The sequence below is a fragment of the Geotrypetes seraphini genome, chromosome 1 (genome assembly GCF_902459505.1).
Source record: "Geotrypetes seraphini chromosome 1, aGeoSer1.1, whole genome shotgun sequence".
NCBI lineage: Eukaryota > Metazoa > Chordata > Amphibia > Gymnophiona > Dermophiidae > Geotrypetes > Geotrypetes seraphini.
In genome coordinates this window covers 139,348,668-139,367,090 of record NC_047084.1, presented here as the reverse complement: position 1 = coordinate 139,367,090, position 18,423 = coordinate 139,348,668, and positions in this window count along the sequence as shown.

Sequence of the window (18,423 nt, the reverse complement as noted above, 5' to 3'; positions counted from 1 at the left end):
TGCAGGGAGATTGGACTATCCTCATTGGATGGCTCACCACGTCAAGCCATTGCTGCATTGGCTCCCTAGGATTGTGGCAAAAACTCAAAAAAATCAAAGGCAAATCCAATTAGTAGAAATAGAACCAGTCTATACTCGTATTTAAACCGGTCGGGGTGACAGATCTCAGTTCATAAATCCAGCGCTGCTCTCTTTGTTGTAAAAACAATCGTCGATTCCCACCTCGTGCACTTTGCGCCACATGATCAATTACTTAGCATTTTAGTTGGGAAAAAAATCATGGCTGTGATCTAAACAATGCTGAACCGTAGGGGCTTGTGTATGTTGCCTGCCCAATGCACTCCGGTGTCACCATACACAAGCCCCTATGGTTCAGCCTACAATCGGGACTCCATTTATAGAATTTTGCCCCAATATGTCTCTGCTGTTCTCTGCTTTGGTCACAAACCACTTATCCTACCAAATTTGGTTTTGAGCAAGTTAAATCTACCTAGGATTACCAGATTACCAGTGATGCGGCAGAGGGAGGAGAAAGCAGAGAAGCAGCCGACTCTACTGAATGGAGGTTTCCTGCTTTCGCTGGGAGGGTTGGAAAGGTTCACTTGGGGGGGGGAGGGAGAGATAGGAGGGTCAGCAGGGGTTCGGCTGGGAGGGGGGGAAGCGGTCTGCCTCGGTGCTCCAAGGCCTGGCGCCATTACCTTTTTCGGTAATGGTGCCGATGCTGCTTTCGCTGGGAGGGTGGGAGCGCGATAGGGACCGGGCCAGCTGTGTACCCCCCCTAAGGCTGCACCCGGGGCGGACCTCCCCCCCCCCCTTGGTACGCTACTGGGTCTGACCCAGCAGAGGCACTGCTTATGTTCTTATGCTCCTTTGGAGGACATTTCCAGGTATCCGGATGGTTTTTCAAAACCCGGCGCTTCTGGCAACGAGCGACGTCAGGACGGCATCCGCGCATGCACGTATGCAATGCGGTGATGTCACATGCATGCACGCGATGCCATCATATCACACCAGCGCATGCGCGAATACCCTCCGACGTTGCTCACTGCTCATGCAGGTCGAGGGGGCGGGGTGTGGAGTAGGGATTGGGGTGGGCCTGGGGGCAGAACGTGGCATGGCCGGCCGGAATGGGGCGGGCCTGGGGACGAGGCAGTGGGTCTGGATTTTCCGTTCGGAAAATCTGGTAACCCTAACCCCCTCTTTTACAAAGATGCACTAAGCTTTTTAGCACGCTCTAAATGCTAACGTATGCATGTTATCCTATGGACACGTTAGCGGTTAGTGCACGCATTGATTTAGCACGTGCTAAATCCGCGCTAAAACGCTTAGCATGCCTTTGTAAAAGAGGGCCTAAATCTATCCACCTAAAAATTTGATTCCATTAACCTCCTAAGTGTCTTGGCTGAAACAGTTGACTACACAAATTTAATTGGGTGAAACAGGGGCCAGACAAAAGAGGATCCCGGGTCGGGCTGACAACGTTGAGTTAGAGCAATATTCAATACGAACCGGTCAGATATGACTTGATATCCCTGACTTCACAAATGGAAAGCCTGAATCTACCAACCCAATATTGAGTGGATAGATTCAACCAAATATTCAACCAAGCAACCGACCGGATATGTGGAGCTGAATATCCGTGCAAAGATAATTGGGTAAATTTGTGCAATTAATTTACCTCTTCGGTATGTTTTTGAATATTGAACTCCATGTCCCATCCCAGAGTCAAATATTCCTCATTAGTGTACTGTTTTGATTTAGTAGCCTAGCAATTTTCATGACAGACATTCCTCACTCATGTCTAAACAATTTGCGGAAATTATAGGGCCTTCATCCTCATTATTGCCTCACGAGTCTTCTTGTGGCTTTCTTGCAGGGTGAAAAGGAGCAGCCCTGAGGCCGCTTGCTATTTCATAGTTCTCTTGCTGGATCGACAGTGAAACCACAATCCAGAGACTGGTTTATAATTCATCAAGAACAAAAAAATAAAAATAAAAACAAGTTTCAAAATCTTTCACAGTCCAATGACATTGTTGGCTTTGTATTTTTTCTCTACTTATAAAATCAATAAAACATTTGGAACTAAAAAAAAAAAAGATAGATTCCATGTTTGCAAAATTCCAAAATTAAGAATTTTCAAATGGTAACCCAGATTCTATATATATTCTGGAGGGAACATGCTTGCTAAAGGCCAATCTTACTGGAATTATAATACAGTAAAACCTTGGTTTATGAGCATAATTCATTCAGAAAACATGCTTATATTCTAAAACATTCGTATATCAAAGCAAATTTCCCCATAAGAAATAATGGAAACTCAGACGATTCGTTCCTTATTACAAAATACTGTATGTACTCGTATTGCAAGACCTCGCTTGTTTTGAAAGAGAAGAACCTTCAGCTCAATTGTGATAATGTGACGCATGTGTACTGTATGTACTCGTACTGCAAGACTTCGCTCATTTGCAACAGTCACTACACTCTTGCGGCGTCAGAGAGAGAAGAACCATCAACTCAGTTGTGATGATGTGAAGCGTGTATACTGTAATAATAATAATTTTATTTCTTATATACCGCTATACCTTAAGTTCGAAGCGGTTTACAAAGAGCGTCGTGCCGGGAGAGGGTGCAGTGTTTACAGCAGGAGACATATGTTTACAACAAGATACATATGTTTGGAACAGGAAATAAGCTAGGTATTGGAACCAGGGATTTGAGAAACATAAGCTTTGTGGAAGAGTGTGCATGGGAAGTCGGAATTACAATGAATAATATATAGGGAAATTACAATGTGCATGAGATAATGGGGGAAGTTTACAGTGGGAAGAGGATATTACAAAGTGAGCAGGAACAGGAGAAGTTTACAATACGATACAGGTTAATACAAAGTGAGCAGGTACTGGGGAGGTTTACCATAAGATAAAGTAAATTACAGAGTGGACCGGTACAGGATGTTTACAATAAGATACAGGATATTACAATTTGAACAGGATTCAAGAGTTAAATGCTGATTTACGGGAGGAAATATACAATGTGAGTAAGAGAGGAACCCAGCCATAAGCGTTGGAGGGGGGAGGAAGGGTAGGAGTGGGCATTCGGAGGGAATATAGCTGGAAGAGGGGGAGAAACTTAGGTGGTGTTGAAGAGACAGGTCTTCAGAGACTTTCTGAAGTCAGTGTATGATGTGGCCTCGAGTATTGGTTTTGCTAGCCATGTGTTCAGTTTGGCTGCTTGGAATGAAAGCATTCTGTCTAGGTACTTCTTGTAGTGACATGATTTCAAGGATGGGTATGTAAAGAGGTTAGCTCTGCAGGAGGTCTTTTGTGGGCAGTTGGTGAGGATTTGGGAAGCTAGGTAAATTGGAAGCATTCCGAAGATCGCTTTGAAACTGATGCAGGCGAACTTGAAAAGTATTCTGGATTCTACTGGCAGCCAGTGAAGAATTTGGAGGTATGGGGAGGTATGTTCCCATTTTTTTAGCCCGAAGATGAGGCGGACTGCTGTGTTCTGGATTAGTCTTAGCTTGTGGAGTGACTTTTTGTAAGCTCCCAAAAATATGATGTTGCAGTAGTCCAGAGTACTCAGGATGGAGGCTTGTACTAGTAGACGAAAGGATGACTCGTCGAAAAATTTTTTGATAGTGCGAAGTTTCCAAAGAGTAGAGATGCATTTTTTTAACATTAGATCAGTGTGTTTTTCTAGTGTTAGATGTCTGTCAAGGGTAATCCCTAGTATTTTAATAGATTGGGCAATTTCATAATTTTTGCCGTTCACGTATGTACTCGTATTGCAAGACCTCGCTCATTTAGAACAGTCACTACACTCCCGTAGCGTCAGAGAGAGACGAATCATTGGCTCAGTTGTGATGATGAGAACAAGCCAGCATGGTTTCTGTACTGGAAGATCCTGCCAAACAAACCTACTGCACTTCTTCGAGGGGATAAGCGGACATTTGGACAAAGGTGACCCCATAGATATAGTATACCTAGACTTCCAGAAAGCCTTCGACAAGGTACCTCATGAGCGCCTTTTAAGGAAACTGTGGAACCACGGGGTGGAAGGGGACATACACAGATGGATCAAAAACTGGTTGGCAAACAGGAAACAGAGGGTAGGAGTAAAGGGACACTATTCTGACTGGAAAGGGGTCACAAGTGGCGTCCCACAAGGGTCAGTGCTGGGACCGCTGCTATTCAATATATTTATTAATGACTTGGAAACAGGGACAAAGTGTGAAGTTATAAAATTTGCGGATGACACAAAACTCTCCGGTAAGGTTAGATCTGTAGAGGAATGTAAAAAACTCCAAAGGGATCTGGACAAACTGAGTGAGTGGGCAGATAAATGGCAGATGAGTTTTAATGTGGAGAAATGTAAAGTTATGCACATAGGGAAAGGGAACCTGATGTACAACTACACGATGGGGGGATGACATTGGGAAAAGGCAACCTAGAAAAGGACTTGGGGGTTTTGGTGGATAAAACAATGAAACCGGCAGCACAATGCGCAGCGGCCTCAAAAAAGGCGAACAGAATGTTGGGCATTATCAAAAAAGGTATCACTACCAGAACCAAGGAAGTTATCCTCCCGCTGTACAGGGCAATGGTGCGACCGCATCTGGAGTTCTGCGTCCAGTACTGGTCGCCGTACCTAAAGAAAGATATGGCGATACTCGAGAGGGTCCAGAGAAGAACGACAAAAATGATAAAGGGCATGGAAAACCTCTCGTATGCTGAGAGGCTGGAGAAGTTGGGGCTCTTTTCCCTAGAAAAGAGGAGACTTAGAGGGGATATGATAGAAACTTCTAAGATCATGAAGGGTATAGTGAAGGTGGAGAGAGACAGATTTTTCAGACTGGCGGGGGCAACAAGAACTAGAGGACACTCAAAAAAATTGAAGGGAGATAGTTTTAGAACAAATGCTAGGAAGTTCTTCTTTACCCAGAGGGTGGTGGACACCTGGAATGCGCTTCCAGGGTGGGTGGTTGAGCAGAGTACGGTTTTGGGTTTCAAAAAGGGATTGGACGAATTCCTGAGGGGTAAGGGAATCCAGGGGTACAATTAGAGGGTTACTATACAAGACAAAATGCTCTTGAGTAATAGATCACTACAGGTCATTGACCTGGGGGGCCGCCGCGGGAGCGGACTGCTGGGCATGATGGACCTATGGTCTGACTCGGCAGAGGCCATGCTTATGTGCTTATGTGCTTACGTGAATACTGTATGTACTCGTATTGCAAGACTTTGCTCATTTAGAACAGTCATTGCCCTCTTGCAGCATCAAGAGAAAAGAACCATCGGTTCAGTTGTGATCATGTGACGCATGTATACTGTATGTACTTGCATTGCAAGACCTCGCTCGTTTAGAACAGTCACTACACTCCCATAGCGTCAGAGAGAGAAGAACCATTGGCTCAGTTGTGATAATGTGACGCGTGTATACTGTATATACTCGTATTGCAAGACTTTGCTTGTTTAGAACAGTCATTACGCTCTTGCAGCATCAGGAAGAGAAGAACCATCGGCTCAGTTGTGATGATGTGACGCATGTATACTGTATATACTCGTATTGCAAGACCTCGCTCGTTTAGAACAGTCTCTCCACTCCCACAGCGTCAGAGAGAGAAGAACCATCGGCTCAGTTGTGATGATGTGATGCGTGTATACTGAAAGTACTTGTATTGCAAGACCTTCCTTGTATATCAAGTTAAAATTTAATAAAATGTTTTGCTTATCCTGCAAAACACTTGCATACCAAGTTACTTGCAATCCAAGGTTTTACTGTATAATACACTGCAAAATTAACAGATAAGTAAAGTCCGATAGACCGCCCAGACTCCCATAGCTTAAGTCTTCCTTCTCATCTGATCTGTCTTCTTCTCACTCTTTTGTATATTGCAGTTGTCAATCACCTCTAAAAGGTCTCTTTTTCTCCTGGACACTTTAATTATACTTTCATTTTTAAACTGCCTGTTCTCAATATGGCTTCAGAAAGTAATCTTCCATTTCTTTGCTCATCATCCAGGAGAGGAAAAGTTTCATCAATTTAAACTTGTTATATGCCACTTACCATTCAAAAATAGTCTTTGCCCCCGAAATTCTTGAGTCCTGTATAGAATCACGCTTAGTGGTACCCAGCAGTGCTTAGCAAGGCATATGGGATGGTGTATAACCGGACAGCACTAGTCAATGTATATTTTTTCTCCGGAAGAGCGTTCCAGTTTTCCACCACTCTCTGGGTGAAGAAGAATTCCTTACGTTTGTACGGAATCTATCCCCTTTCAACTTTAGAGAGTGCCCTCTCGTTCTCTCTATCTTGGAGAGGGTGAACAACCTGTCCTTAGCTACTAAGTCTATTCTCTTCATTATCTTGAACGTTTCAGTCATGTCCCCTCTCAGTCTCCTCTTGTCAAGGGAAAAGAGGCCCATTAACTGGTCATTATCCCAACACCAAAAAGTCCAACAGGACAGAGAACCCACGGGTATAAAACAGGTCAAAAGGAAGTGGGAACGGACAATGAACACTCCACTGACGATCACTGATATAAGACCAACTTGTTTATTTCAGAAAAGGACACGAGCATAGCTTTTCAGTGATTTTTGGTTACTCTAGCATGTTAGTTGGACCGAGTTTTGTTTTATCCCAGACCTGTCATCTGTGTATACGCCACATTGACCCCCTTATACAGGCGTTTATAGAATCGCACCAAATTCATACACAGATATGACATCATGTGCACGACGGAAGAACAGGACTTGGGTGTGATTGTATGTGATGATCTTAAGGTGGCCAAACAGGTTGAAAAGGTGACAGCGAAGGCTAGAAAGATGCTCGGTTGCATAGAGAGAGGTATGGCCAGTAGGAAAAAGGAGGTATTGATGCCCCTGTATCAGAATCACGTAGAATATTGTGTACAATTCTGGAGGCTGCACCTCCTAAATGAAATCATCCTGGAGTGCCCTAAATTATTCTGCTCCCTTGGGTGTTTGAAGACCAAATGCATGACCTTGAAGCATTAAATTTTAGCTGCCAAATTTCAGACCATTGTTCAAGCTTCTCCAGGTCTTTCTTCATGTTATTCACACCATCCTGTGTGTCTACTCTGTTGTAGACTTTGGCATAATTTACTCGCTGCACGCTGAAGCAAGTGCTTAAAAAAATGCGCCAAACTTCTTCTCGGCACTCCAGAGTGATGTCATGTAGGGGGTGGAGCCAGCACGTTAAAAAAACGCAACTAATCAAAGTCACGAGTGCTGAAACAGCAAATATGGAGGGAGAATTGCATTTTCTCCTCGTTGCTATTCCCCCCTGAATGTTTGTTAGTTAAAGTGTGTCTTGAAATCGACATTGCACACAGATAAGTATGCACATCTTTGGCCTTAGTGTTCAGAATCAGGTCCCAGGTGGGCACAACAATAATACCCTTTTTAGAAAAATTAACTTGTTCAAAGCCAGAACATTAGAATTGCCGCTGCTGGGTCAGACCAGTGGTCCATCGTGCCCAGCAGTCCGCTCACACAGCGGCCCTTAGGTCAAAGACCAGTGCCCTAATTGAGTCTAGCCTTACCTGCGGGCGTTCATGTTCAGCAGGAACTTGTCTAACCTTGTTTTGAATCCCTGGAGAGTGCTTTCCCCTGTAACAGCCTCCGGAAGAGTGTTCCAGTTTTCTACCACTCTCTGGGTGAAGAAGAATTCCTTACGTTTGTATGGAATCTATCCCCTTTTAACTTTAGAGAGTGCCCTCTCGTTCTCTCTATCTTGGAGAGGTTGAACAATCTGTCTATATCTACTAAGTCTATTCCCTTCATTATCTTAAATGTTTCTATCATGTCCCCTCTCAATCTCCTCTGTTCGAATCCCTGGAGGGTGTTTTCTCCTATGACAGACTCCGGAAGAGCGTTCCAGTCTTCCACCACTCTCTGGGTGAAGAAGAATTCCTTACGTTTGTACGGAATCTATCCCCTTTCAACTTTAGAGAGTGCTCTCTCATTCTCCCTACCTTGGAGAGGGTGAACAACCTGTCCTTATATACTAAGTCTATTCTCTTCATTATCTTGAACGTTTCGGTCATGTCCCCTCTCAGTCTCCTCTTGTCAAGGGAAAAGAGGCCCATTAACTGGTCATTATCCCAACACCAAAAAGTCCAACAGGACAGAGAACCCACGGGTATAAAACAGGTCAAAAGGAAGTGGGAACGGACAATGAACACTCCACTGACGATCACTGATATAAGACCAACTTGTTTATTTCAGAAAAGGACACGAGCATAGCTTTTCAGTGATTTTTGGTTACTCTAGCATGTTAGTTGGACCGAGTTTTGTTTTATCCCAGACCTGTCATCTGTGTATACGCCACATTGACCCCCTTATACAGGAGTTCCTCAGATGCTGAAACCTCAGATGCCGAAACCAACTTACATCAGTGATCTTCAGTGGAGTGTTCATTGTCCGTTCCCACTTCCTTTTGTACTATTATTCCAACACCTTTACAATTACTAGTTTCCCCTGCTAATTTGCATTTGGGGGACAAACCTCATCAGGGGGTTTAGCGGGAACCCTTCACTCCCCCCTCCCAGTCTCTTCAATAAAGGGCTGTTCAATCAAAGGTGTTTATCAAGCTCTAAACATACTTAGGCCCTCTTTTAACAAAGGTGTACTAAGCGTTTGAGCGCGCGTTTAGGGCACACTAAATCAACGCATGCGTTAACCGCTAATGCATCTATAGGATAGCATGCAAGCATTAGCGTTTAGCGCGTGTTACAAAGCATAGCGCACCTTCGTAAAAGAGGGGGTTAGTAAGAGGTGTACTGCAATCCCTTACGTCTTGTACAGCCAGCGGTGTAATAAGGAGGGGGGGGGGGGCAGGAGGTAGTCACCGTCTTGGTGGGGGCGCTAGCTCCCCACCTCCTCCTCCAACTCCAACCTACTGCTCGCACCAGCATCGGCTCTCCCACTGATGTCACTTCCTGTTCCCCTGCCTGGAAAATGACATCGGAGGGAGAGCCAACGCTGATGTGGGCAACAAGTTGGTGATGTTGATCACGCCGGGAAGGTTAAAGGCATGGGGGAAGGGAGGGGCAATGCACGCAGGGGGGCAGGAAAGGAGCCGGGTGGGGGAGGGGTGCCGCTCAACCTCGCTACGCCACTGTGCACAGCCCATCTTTTATGAACTTGCCATCTTTTATGAACGTGTTTTCTATTGAGAACAACAGAGCCAAAGTAAGATTTTTGGATCTTTCAAATCATGAATTCTTATGGCTGTTACAGTGCTCTGCACTGCAAAAATGTAAAGCAGACTTAAGAAATATGACGCACGATAGGCCGTATTACATTTAGCAATGAAGTCTGTTTATAAAACTAAAGGTTAAAACAGCTGATTTATCACGCGGCCAATCCAATTCACTGTTCCTGATAAGGAGGGTGATCAATCAGCTTTTAGTCTCTGTGTTCATCGTGTATGGAAATTGCGTAACACTGAGCAATGAATTATGAGTTATACAAGTGCATTTGTGGGATCTGATGTCTTAGATTATCGGTATCATTTCTTTTTCGGCAGTTGGGTCGTTAGCATTTCAGCTGGGGTCTCGCTGCAGATTAAAATCTGTTATGTAGAAAAACTGAGAAGTGCTAAATATTTCTTTCATTTGGGCATTGGTAGGAGGCAGGAAAGTAATGTTCTTGCCAGCTGGCGAAGCAGCTCGATTCATCTTCCCACCCTTATTCACAGCTTTGTATAATAATATCGTGCTCCCTCCTACGGAGAAGCATTATGTTTTGTCTTCTCTGTGCTTTGTCATTGGCCCTTTTCCCTTTTTAAATAACAGCCTTTTGGCCTTAGGATATGTCCGGCTTCTAACATAAAATACACCTATTTATTTTTGGCATCGAGGGAGGCTGTGGAGTGGCATGAAGGATTCTTAACACAGAGCGGAATTAGAACAGGATTGCTATAAAGCAGAAATTCTCATACTCAAGGGCAGTCTCTAAGTTTCCTTATAAACCGTTGAAAACTTAAGAACATAAGAATTGCCACTTCTGGGTCAGACCCATGGAGTCCGTGCCCAGCGCCCTAACTGAGACTAGTCCTACCTGCTTACGTTCCGGTTCAGCAGGAACTTGTCTAACTTTGTCTTGAATCCCTGGAGGGTGTTTTCCCCTACGACAGCCTCGGGAAGGGCGTTCCAGTTTTATACCACTCTCTGGGTGAAGAAGAACTTCCTTATGTTCGTACGGAATCTATCCCCTTTCAACTTTAGAGAGTGTCCTCTCGTTCTCCTAACCTTGGAGAGAGTGAACAACCTGCCCTTTTCCACCAAGTCTATTCCCTTCAGTACCTTGAATATTTCGATCATGTCCCCTCTCAATCTCCTCTGTTTGAGGAAGAAGAGGCCCAGTTTCTCTAATCTTTCCCTGTATGGCAACTCTTCCAGCCCCTTAACCATCTTAGTGGCTCTTCTCTGGACCCTTTCGAGTAGTACCATGTCCTTCTTCATGTACGGTGACCAGTGCTGGACGCAGTACTCCAGGTGAGGGTGCACCATGGCCTGGTACAGCGTCATGATAACCTTCTCTGATCTGTTCGTGATCCCCTTCTTTATCATTCCTAGCATTCTGTTTGCCTTTTTTGCCGCCACCGCACATTGCGTGGACGGCTTCATCGACTTGTCAATCAGAACTCCCAAGTCTCTTTCCTGGGAGGTCTCTCTCCAAGTACCGCCCTGGACATCCTGTATTCATGCATGAGATTTTTGTTACCTACATGCATCACTTTACATTTATCCATGTTGAACCTAATCTGCCATGTTACATAGAAACATAGAAAATGATGGCAGAATAGGGCCACGGCCCATCAAATCTGCCCACTGTAATGACCCACCCCCCTAATTTCTTCCCCTAAGAGATCCCACATGCCTATCCCATTTTTTCTTAACATCTGGCACGCTGCTGGCCTCAATTACCTGCAGTGGAAGATCATTCCAATGATCAACCACCCTTTCGGTGAAGAAATACTTCCTGGTGTCGCCATGAAATTTCCCGCCCCTGATTTTCAGCAGATGCTCTATTGTGGCCGTGGGTCCTTTAAGAAAAAAGATATCATCTTCCACCTCGATACGGCCCGTGATGTATTTGAACGTCTCAATCATGTCTCCCCTCTCTTTACGTTCCTCGAGTGAGTATAGCTGCAATTTACTCAGCCTTTCCTCATACGGGAGATCCTTGAGTCCTGAGACCATCCTGGTGGCCATTCGCTGAACCGATTCAGCTCTCAGCACATCTTTTTGGTATGTTGGTGCCCATTCCTTGAGCCTGATTATGTCATGTTGCAGATCATCGCAATCCCCCTGTGTCTTCACTACTCTGAATAACTTCGTATCGTACGTTTATTTCTCTTAATTTATTATAGTTCACTCTGTCCACTTGTGTATTTATGAGTCTGTCATCGTTCATGTCTCATATTTTAAATACATTTTTAAGATTATAATTATATTCCCTTTTTTTATGTACATTACCTAGAATTTATGATAAGCGTTCCATCAAAATTTTTTAATAAACTTGAAACTTGACAGTCTTCTTTTGGGTTGTGAACTTAGAGGTCGCTTTGTGATCTATGTTATCAACTTGTCCGACATGTAGGTTGTGATCATGTCGACGTATTCGAAGGCTAATGTTACGGCTTTAAAGATGCGTTGGTTTGTAATGGGTGGCCAGTGTACCACGGCCAGTGCTGGGGTGATGGAGTCGGGAATATTCTGGTTTTTGACTCGTTGTAGTCATTGTAGATTTTTTGAGGATAGTGTCTGCAATATGCACATGTACCTGTTTTGTTTTTGATGACAAGTAAAAATGTGTTGTTATTGTGGCAATTATTGTGGTTCTACCCTTGATCCTTCTGTATTACGTTAGTCAGTAATTGATTTGGTTTATGTTTTAATTCTTGGAATATTTGACCCTAGTTTCTAAAATGTGCATCGCTTAGAAGTATTATAAGCGATATTATCAAATTTTTAATAAACCTGAAACCTGAATTCACCAAGCCATTAAAAACAAATTTTTTTTTTGAATTGCCAATTTAGGCTTTACGTGGAAATCCACATGGCACCTAGCAATAGCTTAGATGGGGCGCTTTCCGTTACCTAATGATGCATACCTGAAAAGTAGATGTAGTTAGGGGTGGAAAATATGTGTGGTTGACTTAGGCATCGCTAGGCGTCAGAGTTAGACACTGGTAATTAGGCCATATAACCTAGCGTAATATACCGGCACCTATATTTCCCCTAGGACACAAAGGTGCGCTAAGCTTTTTAGCGCATGCTAAATATTAGTGCGCACTAAACACGTGCTAAATGCTAACGCGTGCATGTTATCCTATGGATGTGTTAGCGGTCAGCGCTTACGTTGATTTAGTGTGCGCTACATCTGCGTTAAAACGCTTAGCGCGCCTTTGTGAAAGAGGGCCTTAGTGATGCCTAAGCACACCTAGGTGATGCTAGGAGCGATTCTACAAGCGGTGCCTAGAGGTTGATTGGGAACTGCGCCTACCGGAGCCTACAAGTTAGGCGCAATTAGGAACCATTTATAGACTCAAGCCCTACAAGTCCAAGCAATGCTCATAACCCCCCCCCCTTTTTACAAAGCCACGTTAGGCTTTTTTTTTATCGCTGGCCACGGCGGTATTAGATCCAACCTTCATAGAACTCCCGTCACGAAAAACCTTCAAAACTTCCTGCATCATTCACCGTATACTTTACGGAAACTCCGCAGCTCCTCTCATCCAACACTTCTCCAAGACATGGTCTACTTCCCGCAGAACCCTTAACAGAATACCTGTAAGTCTCCCTTCCACAAAAAATCTGCAATACAAACGGGTTTTCTAGGCGTAAAAACTTGGAATGACCTTACTGAAATGACCAGGACGGAACCTAACCACACCAAATTCCGGAAGAAACTGAAAACTCATCTATTTGACACCTAATCCCTTGTATCCTCTTCTCCTCCTGTATCTTCCTGCCCTCCATTTTCCTCCTTACCCTCTTCTAACCCTTTCCTCTGTAATGTCGCCAAGATCTTGTATAGGTATGTGCGACGCACAAATGGAAGAAATAAATAAATAAAATTCCTATGATAAAAGAGCCTAACCCGGCTTTGTATGGGGGGGGGGGGGATTTTTTTTTTAATTAGTTTATTCATTTTAAACTTGTTATAAATTGATCTTGCTTTATTGTTATTTCCAATACCTTTAATGATTCAATTGGGCCACTCATTCACCCTTTTAATTAGCTTCTTTAGGGGCAATATTTTTGTCCAAATCTCTTAACTCTCAGTTCAAAGTTGTAGCAAAGATCTATATTTTCTCTCCAATGCTCTATGACTCTTGCTATTTGGTGAATAAAATATGACTCTGTGAATATTAGCAATGTGTTACAAATCAAGAAAAATTACGCAATTTATTTGTACCAAAATAGGAGAAAAACACTCCACAAAAAATCAAAACAAAACACCACTAAGATAAATGTTAAATGGAAGAAAAAGCCTCATAGTAACATAATAGATGATGGCAGATAAAGACCCGAATGGTCCATCCAGTCTGCTCAACTTGATTCAATTTAAATTTTTTTAATTTTTTCTTCTTATCTATTTCTAGCTCTACCTGGTACTGTGTTTGGGTTCCTACTGCCGAAATCTCCGTTAAATCCTACTCTAGCCCATCTATACCCTCCCAGCCATTGAAGCTCTCTCCAGCCCATCCTTCCCCAAATGGCCATATGCAGACACAGACCGTGCAAGTCTGTCCAGTACTGGCCTTAGTTCAATATTTACTATTATTTTCTGATTCTAGATATTCTGTGTTCATCCCACGCTTCTTTGAACTTCGTCACCATTTTCCTCTCCACCACCTCTCTCGGAAGCGCATTCCAGGCATCCACCACCCTCTCCGTAAAGTAAAATTTCCTAACATTGCTCTTGAATCTACTACCCCTCAACCTCAGTATTGGGTAAGTCACAAGACCCTACCATCTCCCCATCATAGGCAAAAAACTTTCATATGCAGTATAAGCATTAATTCAAAATGATGTGGATAAAAAGTCAGTGATAATACTTCTTCCGACTACAATTGCAAGTATTGCATGCAGGTTTAAATCACAAGGTGGGTCTAAATTACAAGGTGGATCAACGATTGTTTCACAGACTATGTACCGCTGCTCAGGACTGCAAAAACCTGATACAGGGACTAGCCTACAAGAGAGAAAAACTCATTGTAGGAAACATATCACTATCGGGGCAGGATTAATTTGTCGAGGGCCCCTAGGTACACAAGTACACTGGGTCCCCTGCCCTGCCCCATCCAACCATGTGCTTAGACGGAAACAGGAAGCTGCGTCAGAGGGAAGCTTTGGGCAAGCAGCACCACTTGCACAATTACAGTTCCCGTTGCCTTTCTTACCCGCGTTGCTTGCTTGTCTTACTTTCCATCGATGGGCGTTGATGATCGGGGGGCCCGTGTTGCCGATCGGGGGGGAGGGGGAAGTGTTGCTGATCGTGGGGGGGGGCAGTGTTGCTGATCGTGGGGGGGGCAGTGTTGCCGATTGGGGGGGAGGGGGCAGTGTTGCTGATCGTGGGGGGGGGCAGTGTTGCCGATCGGGGGGGGGGGCAGTGTTGCTGATCGTGGGGGGGGCAGTGTTGCTGATCGTGGGGGGGGCAGTGTTGCCGATCGGGGGGGAGGGGGCAGTGTTGCCGATCGTGGGGGGGGGCAGTGTTGCTGATCGTGGGGGGGGCAGTGTTGCTGATCGTGGGGGGGGGCAGTGTTGCCGATCGGGGGGGAGGGGGCAGTGTTGCCGATCGTGGGGGGGGGGCAGTGTTGCTGATCGTGGGGGGGGCAGTGTTGCTGATCGTGGGGGGGGGGCAGTGTTCTGATCGTGGGGTGGGGCAGTGTTGCCGATCGGGGGGGAGGGGGCAGTGTTGCTGATCGGGGGGGCAGTGTTGCTGATCGTGGGGGGGCAGTGTTGCTGATCGTGGGGGGGCAGTGTTGCCGATCGTGGGGGAGGGGGCAGTGTTGCTGATCGTGGGGGGGCAGTGTTGCTGATCGTGGGGGGGCAGTGTTTTGCCGATCGGGGGGAGGGAGCATTGTTGCTGATCGTGGGGGGGGGGCAGTGTTGCCGATCGGGGGGAGGGGGCAGTGTTGCCGATCGTGGGGGGGGCAGTGTTGCTGATCGTGGGGGGGGGGCAGTGTTGCTGATCGTGGGGGGTGGCAGTGTTGCCGATCGGGGGGGGAGGGGGCAGTGTTGCCGATCGTGGGGGGAGGCAGTGTTGCTGATCGTGGGGGGGGGGCAGTGTTGCCGATCGTGGGGGGGGGCAGTGTTGCTGATCGTTGGGGGGGGGGGGGTCCCGCCTTGCCGATTAATGCTGGAGGGGCCCATCGTTTGGAAAAAACGTCGATGCTCTCCTTCATCAGGCCCCCCTGACCATTTTGGGCCCTAGGCACGTGCCTACTTGGTCTATTGGTTAATCCTGCCCTGATCACTATCCACATCAACAATCTTTATGAATCTTTATTTGTACAGCATATCTGAACTTGTACATTGTTTGAAATTTTTGAAGCCACCAAACACATTTAAGTCTAATTATATTTTTCAGTTTAAATAAAAGTTTAAAATGAATAAACAAAAAAAAAAATTGCTTCAGTGGAGGTTTTAATGCCTTTCATAAGATTAGAGCTTGTTGCGTCACGCTTATAAAGCACACCCAGGCTTTTTCTTCCTGTTTTTAAAATAGTGTCAGAAACTGAGTTATGTGTGACACACTGGACAAGGTGTACACATCGAAAAAAAAAAAAAATCTGATAAAAATGAGTTCTAAGCGCTATTCTATAAATGCCAGAGTACGTAGCGCTTAGGGGTCCTTTTATCAAGCTGTGGTAGGAGTTTAATGCGCATAATACCACATGTTAAACCACCTGCCGCACTAGCCGTTAACGCCTGCATTGAGTAGGCGTTCATTTTTTAGCCAGCCACGGGGGTTAACGCGTAATGAAATGTCCGACGCGCTAACCCTGCTAGTGTGGCTTGATAAAAGGACCCCTTAGTGTCCTGTGCTCAATCTGTGCTCAATCTTGAGCATGAAGATTTACCCGAACGGAAGTCTGGTATAAATTTTCCAAGTTCCAAGTTTATTTTAAAAATTTTTTTTTAGTTCAAATATTTTTATTGATTTTATTCACAAGTACAAAAGTGCACAAATGCTAAGAAGACAGGATATAGACAAGCCGTACATCATCATCATAAATCTTGATTAGCAATAAACCAAACATAGTACAACTAGTCAAACCATGCCAAGCTCAGAATACAAATCCAGCACTTATCATTGACTGCAAGGATATCTAGAGATACAGGGAAAGATAAGACAGAAAGAGAGATAGAGTTCCTAGTGAGTGCATCGGGGCTCCGTTGGATGACGTCACCCACTAGTGAGAATACCTGCCTGCTTGTCCTGGGATAAAGCAATGTTACTTACCGTAACAGTTATTATCCAGGGACAGCAGGCAGCTATTCTCACGTCCCACCCACCTCCCTGGGTTGGCTTCTCTGCTAGCTATCTGAACTGAGGAGACGTGCCCGGTGCATCGGGCGGGAAGGCACTCGCGCATGCGCGGTGTGGGCAACTCGAAAATTCTAAAAGTTTCTACAAGCAAGTATGCTTGTGAGATGTCCGCATCGGGGCTCTGTTGGATGACGCTACATCAACCAGTTGGTTTAAACATACAAAGTATAAGAGAGACATTAGGTCATACCACCCGGTGGTATAAATGAATTCATGAATTTTTGAATAAGAAACCAAAAAATGGTCTTAGAGACATTTGGAGCATCGAGATAAAGCAGTATATTTCTGCATCTTGATGGCCACGAATTTGGACTTGGAGGATGAGATGTACAGCGTCAGCGTCTATGAGACAAACCTGGTTTTTTTCTGTTACATAGATCTTTTTGGACCCCTGTTAGGTTACACAAGTTAGATAGTTCTAAGTCTAATAGATGCTGGTACTGTCACTTAGACATTGGGACACTGGATTACAACAGCCAGGACAACCTTCGCAGGAACCCCAATCCACCTAGATGAGATCTCAATGCCCCCTCCCCAGAAAAAGAATCAGCTGCAGCAAACAGAACCTGGTATGACTCAGTGGCGTACCTAGCATATGTGACACTCGGGACCCATAATTTTTTGGCACCCCCCCATCTGTACATGAAAAACATGATTTTTAGTAACAAGCCACATGTCACACATGAGTACCTAGAAAAAGGCAGCATCTTACATATTGCAGTGAGCAGTACATCAATACACCCATTGTAAAACTAAACAAGCCAGACCAGTACAGATTAATCCTACACCGTCAATCCTAACAGAAAACCATGTCTTTCGAGCACACAGAACACAGAAAACACCTTCGCCTAGTATGGAATATGTAATCACAAACTAACCCCTCCCTCTTTTACAAAACTGTAGTGTGGATTTTAGCCACGGTGGTAACAGCTCTGACGCTCATATAATTCTGAGCATCAGAGCTGCTACCACCATGGCTGGCGCTAAAAAACGCTCCACAGTTTTGTAAAAGGGGGAATAAAATAGAAATACATAGACAAAGGTTAAATTGAACCAGTAAGAAGCTGGACTCTGCATACAGTGCACCACAGAAACAGTGACACATGTCTCCTAAAGCAATAAATAAATAGAAAATTTCTTCTACCTTTGTCTTCTCTGGTTTCTGCTTTCCTCATCTTCTTGTTACTGTCTTCCTTCCATCCACTGTCTGCCATCTCTCTGCCCCTCCCTATATGACATCTTTTCTCCTTCTATTCCCCTTCCAGAAAGTGTATGCCTCCCCTTTCCATCTCTCCTCTAGACCCCCCCCCCCCCATTTTGGTCTGGCATCCATCAACTTCCCTCTGTTCCCTCATGGTCTGGCATCTTTCTCCTTTCATTTCTCTTTCCCTTCCCCCTGTGGTTTTTAGCATCTCTCTCTTCTCATTTCCTCCGCTCAGATCTGATATCTCTGTCTCCTTCCCTGTTCTCTGGCATCTCTCTCTCCTCTCTCTCTTCCCTTTCCTTCTCTGGTCTTCCTTCTTTATTTTCTGCCTCCGTTTAAATTAAATTCTTTCTTACTATGCAATCCTCAGTTTCCCTCTTTTCACTATGTCTACCCAAAGCATGCCTCCCCTTTCCTTCACCCCTCCACTATCTCACTAACTCTATCTTCTTCCCCCATCCAGCATATGTCCTTTTTCTTTATCCCTCCTTCCATCCAGTATGTGTTCTCTTTCTCCACTTCCATTCAGCATTTGCTTTCCCTTCTCCCCACTTCCTCATCTGACCTCTTCTCTCTCCCCTTTCTACCCACTTCCATCATCTGCCCCCTTCTCTCAATCTCTTC